Source organism: Cupressus sempervirens, chromosome 10 (genome assembly GCF_028749045.1).
Source record: "Cupressus sempervirens isolate cs-2001-9-10 chromosome 10, ASM2874904v1, whole genome shotgun sequence".
NCBI classification, from domain to species: domain Eukaryota; kingdom Viridiplantae; phylum Streptophyta; class Pinopsida; order Cupressales; family Cupressaceae; genus Cupressus; species Cupressus sempervirens.
Genome location: NC_143127.1, coordinates 320,049,969 through 320,057,047, shown reverse-complemented (window position 1 = coordinate 320,057,047; position 7,079 = coordinate 320,049,969). Strand labels below are relative to the sequence as shown.

The following is a 7,079-nucleotide window of genomic DNA, read 5'->3' as shown; positions in this document are numbered from 1 at the left end:
AATTGTTTTTCTTTTGGTTCTGGTTTAATCACATGGAGTTCAAAGATGTAAAGTATGGTCGCTCTCTTTTCTATAGAAGCAAAATATGTTGTAGTCACTTCAGCTGGCACACAAGCATTATGGCTCAGAAAGCTTCTTGAGGAAATTGGAGAGATGTAGATTCAGCCCACTGTGATTTTTTGTGACAATATAAGTGCCATTAAATTGGCCAAGAATCCAGTTCATCATAGCAGGACCATACACTTTGATGTAAAACAACATTTCATCAGAGATTTGAATCAAAATAAACCGATTGAGTTGAAATACATCAACACAAAGAGCAAATTGCAGATATCTTCACAAAGGCTGTTGCAAAAGATCAATTTGTGGCTCTAAAAGATCAGATAGTAAGTCCTCTCAGCATCAAGGGGGAGTATGTAGAAAATATCTAATGCTACAATCAAAGTCTTCTTAAAGAGAAAACTACAGTTCCATCGGTGTTCAGAGTAATTAAAATTAAAACTTTAATGCATAATTGTTAGGTTGCATGGTTATTGGCATTCTTTTCTAGAGTGTTAGTAGTCTTTTAAATTCCTAAATTTGCTGTTTAGTAAGAACGCAATCATGCTAAAACCACTGTATAGAAGTCCAAATTTATAGTTTGATCTATGCATTAGGGAATAGTTTTAACAATTTCCTTCTTGAATAAATGTATTGGCTGAACAACGATTGTTGTTGGAATAGAATATCAATTTTTCTCTGTAGTAAAACAGAGCCTCCCCTGTTCTGAGGATTATTATTCCTTTTTTATTGTGTTGCTGTTGTTCTTTAAATCCTACCGCTCCACCGTGCACACTTTTGTCATGTCTCGCTAGTATTCTCCATGGGGAGCAGTGAAGATGTCCCTCCCGTTGTAAAACAAGTATTTCCCAACAGCTGTAGACGACCTGTTTGCAAAGTTCAAGTCGTGGGTTTTGAGAAACTGTTTGGTCACCTCAGAAGAAGACGCAACCACAACATCAAGAGAAGCCAGCTTCAAAGACATTAGTGGCCCATATTTCTCAGCCATCCGCTGCAGAGTGCGGTGAGGAAGACCTCCCAACTGATGTAGATTTCGAATGGTGGGCAATGCAAATGGCCCTGGCAAACGTGACAGCCTCCCATTATTTCTCCTCCTCCATCTCACTACAAGGGAGAGAAACAAAACAAACACTGAAATTCCAAAGCCTATTGCAGAAACACTCATATTGAAATCCATTGTTAAAGAAAATCAAGAAGAGAGACTGCAGGTTTACTTTTGTCGGGCGAGGGAACTGTATATATATGAAAAATTTGAGACGATCTAATTACTTGATCTATTGTTAATAAAACTTCTTTAAAATTATTGAAGAAATGTGTCATCTTATAAATGTAAGAGAAGTTTTTTTGTTAAGAAGTAGCAGCTATAGCTCCAAATAAAATGATGCATCCATTTAGAAGGAGCAAAACATGACTAGAAAAAAATTTGGTCAATATAGAGGATAGATACACTTGATTGTACATCTATATATATAATTCGATAATCACTTTAATATAAGCATTCATTAAATTTTCTATTGTATTAATATAGATCAAATAATATATTAATGTATACTACTTATCGATATATTATTAAATTTAAAAAATTTAAATAGAAAAAATATAAAATTAAATTAAAGGTCATGTAAATGTAAGATAAATATGATTACATATTGAAAGAAAGTGATACAATACTATAATTATCTATAGAGAAATTGGTAATTTATTTAGATGAAAATGTAACTATAGCTATATTGTACCCAATCTTGTTGATAAAGCACATTTCTTATTAAGGAAGCACTCATAAAGACCCTGATGCTAAACATATGCTATTGATGCTCCAATTACTTGTCAAATCATCTCCACACATCTTCCAAATAAATACGTTTTCTTGTTAAGGAGAACTGAGATCAAGAAGCTATGAGCATTGGTGAGGAATAGAGGGTTCATGTGTGTTAAAACCTCCATCATTGCAATTCAATCATAAGACATCTCATGGATTCAATAAATGTCTTAGAGATTCTCAAGCATAGAAGAATGAAACATTGTTAGGATTACCGTCATTGTATATTCAAGATAGAGGCAGAATTACCCAAAAGTTTATTAGGCTTTTAACCCATTGTAGCAAATTTTTGAAAGTTAAGGGCAAGATAGATTTGATATAGATCTACATCATCTCCTTTACTATTAGTGATCTTCCTAGCATTGGACATGTCTCCTTTTGTACTGAGAATTATGTATGGATCTGATTTAAATTTTTTTAAATGAAAATGAGAAAGTGATTTCGATTTTTGGTTCACCTTATGGAGTTGGAGAATTAGGTAGTTTAAAGAAATGGCATTATGATATGTACAAATTTTCAATGATTTTTTAAAATTTTATTTTCAATTATGTCCTTTTAAGAGCTGAAAATGGCTTATGAATATGCCAAGAAAGGAAGGCAATTGGTACTTGATAAGAAAGGGAAGACTATCTTAATGTTGTTGTAGATAAAGCCTTCTTGAACAGTATCTATATTCATGTAATTTATGCCAATATCTCAAAAGGGAAGGATAGAAAAAAGAAAATAGAAGAGGAGAAAATAGGGATCTATAATCACTATAAGACCCACATTTCTTATTTGTCATTTTCCTCTACATTATGAACTATGGAAGAGATACTTTTGTGAGTCTTTTTTGGTGAAAGTTTCTTATCAAAAATGTAAAATTAGTTTTGTTACTTGCATAGATTTAGCAACTAATGAGAGGATTTTATTATCTCTAATAACCATGAGGTATCTATGAGCTCCAATAATTTATCAAGACCATTCTCACTATTCAACCTTCTTTATCAATAGTTTTCATGAGTAGGTATGAAGGTTGGAAGATATCCACAGAGGTCAACATTATTTCTACAAGTTACTCTACAGATAATGTTCCTTGGTGCAATAGAAACATCATCAACTACATCTAATATTGGTCAACATAATCTATGTTGGATACAATTTTTCAATTGTGTGTTGTCTTTGATGTTACACAAATGTCATATAAGTTAGCAGACAGAGTCTATTGAGCATTCCTAGAATTTACTATGTGAAAATAGTTTCTATTAAGCTCACTCAAGCATCAAAGGATTCTGTGGAAAAAGTCAATGGTAACCAAGCTCACAAGGTTAGCAAAGGAAATTTAGTGTTTACCAAGTTCACTCGGTCTCCAAAGGATTTTTATAGAGTTTGCAGTGTTAACTGAGCTTTAGTTGGTTAACATTAGAAATTATTTTTTGAACAATGTTTACCGAGAAGGGTTGGCCAATGAAGGATTTCAATATTTCAGGAAATAAAGTTTAATTATTTTATGCAATGATTGCAGCCAACTGATGATTATTGGTAATTATAACTTGTAAATGAGCTGACTTGACAATTTGTAAGGTATAACTAAAAGGTCAAGTTGTGAATTCTAAAGTGGAATGAGTGAGCATGCAAGCATGTTCAAGAGAAAAGTGTGACTGAATTTTGATGAAGGATCAGATATCCTTGAGGAGCATCAAAGATTTATTCGATCAGAGAGGATCTAGGGAAGCAAAACAAAGATGTATATCAGCAATTCAATTGCATCCCATTCAGGTTAAGCCATTATTACTTTCTCTCCATTGTAGTAGTGATTCCTAATTCTCTTGACAGAGCTGGTTTAACAGCCATTTGGAAATACTCTAATAAGGCGATAGTTTTATTGAATTGTTCTAAAGTCCTCTAGCAAGGCCACTGCTAACAAAGTGATTAAATCCTTTAACAAGGTCACACCTAATAGTGTGTTTTGTAACCTTTAACCAGGTTGGCTCCTAAATTAGTAGCTACTTACTTGGTGGTTTTTCCTATATTGGATTTCCACATTAAATATGGTGTCTCATGTGCTCATGTTATTTCTTTTATGCATACATGCTAATCACTATGAATGCTTAAGATTTGTTAAGGATAACATACACTGCATCTATCGAGTTACAACATTTTTCTGTATGGCTACCAAGTGATAGTAGTAACTAGTTTATAAGACATCTAAGGGATCTATGAATTTTTTTATGGTAACTATTTCACCCCCTTCTCAGTTACTCCATCTATATTTCCAACAATTGGTATTAGAGCTTTTGGTCCCTGGAGGAAGGATTTTAAGGATCTAAGGTAAAGATTAAGATGTCTTAAAATAGGGAAATTCCAAGGCTTAATAGGGATACATTTTCAGCATGGTAAGGTCTCATGAGACTCCATCTGGCTTCCATTGGAGATACATGATTGAAATATCTTGATGAAGAATATACAACTCCTACTAGTACACTATCCATTAATGACATTTCTAAGAAGAAGACTCATAACACCATAATGATAGACATTGAAGTTGTCGTAAGCTATAAAAGAATTGATGATATCAAGGACTACAAAACTACCTCTGCTATGTGGAACAACTTGAAAGATATCTATGGAGGTGATGATAATTTGAGAAGAGCCAAAGGATAAAGTCTAAGAGGACAATTTGATTAGATGAGGATGAGAGAGGATGAAAACATTTCCAAATATGTTGAAAGAGTCAAAGAAAGCATCAGTGTAATCAAGGCTTCTAGAGGAGATATTAAAAAAGAAATAATTATAAGTAAAGTTCTTAGAACATTGCTTCTCATTTATGCAATTAGAGTTTCTGCAATTCAAGAAAGAAGATGTGAAGCGAATCATAAGATAAATTTAGAGGCCATAGTAGGAAGTTTGACCATACTTGAGTTAGATAACTATGACAACTATTTTCCAACTTCAAAGAACGTTGAATCAGTATTTGAAGCCAAGCTTTCACTTAAAAAAAAGGGCAATAAGATAAAGGATTCTTAGTCAAAAAGTGAATAAGAATTAGAAGAAAGTTCTGACAATGATCTTGAGGTGGTTAAAGCTCTACTTGCAAGGAAATATTCTAGAGGCAAAGGAAAATAGAAAGGTAAGGTTCCTCTAATGTATTTTTCATGCAAGGAAATTGGTCACATTGTTGCTAGGTGCCCAAACAAGAAAAACAAGGATGAGAAGAAAGGTCACAAGTGCAATGGCAAGAAAGACTTCAAATCATTCAAGGACAAAGGTATGAAAAATGTTTCATGGCTAAAGATTCTAAGGATTCTGACCATAGTTAAGACGAAATTGTTTACATTGTTGTGAAAGATGACTCTGATAATGATGAGGAAGATAAGATGGTACTTATCTCTCATGTGAGAAAAAATGATACATAGATCATAGAAAGTGGTTGTTCTCATCATATGACTAGTGACAAAACAAAGTTTGAACATTTTGAAGACTATGATGGTGGTAGTGTGAGGTTTGGTAATAATGAACCTTGTTGCATAAAAGGAAGAGGAATAATCTCACTAACCAAAGAGCTTGTATTTGATAATGCCTATTGGATTGAAGGACTAAAACACAATCTATTGAGTGTGGCATAGCTAATCAATATTGGATTCAAAGTGGAATTTATGCATGGAAAAGCAAGGTTGTTGGATAACAAAGGAAAGATAATTGGATCAGGCATATGAAAAAAAGGTAATTTGTTTTATATTGAACTTGTTGAATGCTCATGTTTTATTGCTTAAGTTGAAGAATGTTGGTTACGGCACATAAGGTTATGTCATGTGAATTTTGATAACTTGATGAAAATAAGAAAATTTAGGAAAATAAGAGGCATTCCTAGTATAAAGAAAGCTGATGTTGGTTTATGCGAGAATTATTAGATTGGTAAGAGTAAAAACTATCACTCTGAAGAAATTTTGAAAATTGTACATACTAATTTGTGTGGACCTATTGGAATTGAGAGCTATACTGGAGAAAAATTCTTCATTCTTTTTGTTGATGACTACTCTAGAATGATGACTGTCATGTATTTGAGAGAGAAATCGGAAGCATTTGAGAAGTTCAAATGGTATTTGGCTAGAGTAAAGAAGGAAAAAGGGAAAATATTGAAATGTTTGAGATTAGACAGAGGTGGTGAATTCATCTCCCATGAATTCAATAACTTTTGAATTGAAAGAGGAATCAAAAGATAGGTATCAGCCCCTAGAACTCCCGAGTAGAATGGAATAGCTAAAAGGATAAATAGATCTATCATGGATTGTGCAAGAACTCTAATGATTTAAAATAACATTACTATCAAATACTAGAAGGAAGCTATCAGCACTACAGCTCATACCTTAAATTGAGTACAGTTTAAGGACTCATTCAAAACCTCCTATGAGTTATGGTATGGCTATAAACCCAATAAAAGTTACCTAAAAGTATTTGGAAGAAAATGTTATATTTTGAAAGAATCTAGAAAAGGAAAATTTGATGTGAAGGGTGATGAAGGGATAGTTTTGAAATATTCTTGCAAAAGTAACACATATAGATGTTTGAATTTGTCTACTCACAAAATCATATAAAGTGCACATGTGAAAGTTGGCGAGTTTGCAGAAAGTATTGAAGAAGAAAGAAAAAAGGAACTAGAAGATTATAGGAGATTTGTTCTCATTGAACTTGATATAGTGCCAGATACATCTATCAATTAGGAAAGCTCTAATCTCGAGTCTTCAGTCACTAAGTTGCAAGAAGTTCAAACTGGTTTGCAAGAACCCGAGTCATATTCAGATGCTACCAAGCCAATGTCTACCAAGCCAGAGAGTCAAAAAACTAAAGTTGAAGTGCAAGAGGATGACAATGTAATTCATTCAAAAGGAAAGGAACCTATATTGGCCAAGTAGGTTAGGAGACATCATGCACCAAATCAAATTATTAGAGACAAATTTGAAGGTACTATAACAAGAAGTAAGCTAAAAGGTACTTGTTTACTTGCTGATTTTGAATCTAGAATTGTCAAAGATGCATTGGAAAATGAAAGTTGGATTGAGGCTATGAATGAAGAGGTAGAGAAAATAGAGAAGAACAAAACATGAACTCTTGTACCTAGGCCTAAAGATAAAAATATGATGGGAAATAAGTGGGTATTAAGTTCAATGAAGATGGTAAGGTATCAAGAAACAAAGCTAGACTAGTATGTAAAGGTTACTCT

General features: G+C 33.2%; 1 pseudogene; it reads right to left on the bottom strand.

Moving 5' to 3' along the window:
* Positions 1–850: 850 nt before the first annotated feature.
* Positions 851–1,237, bottom strand: LOC149533903 (cytochrome P450 750A1 pseudogene; annotated as a pseudogene).
* Positions 1,238–7,079: the final 5,842 nt, after the last annotated feature.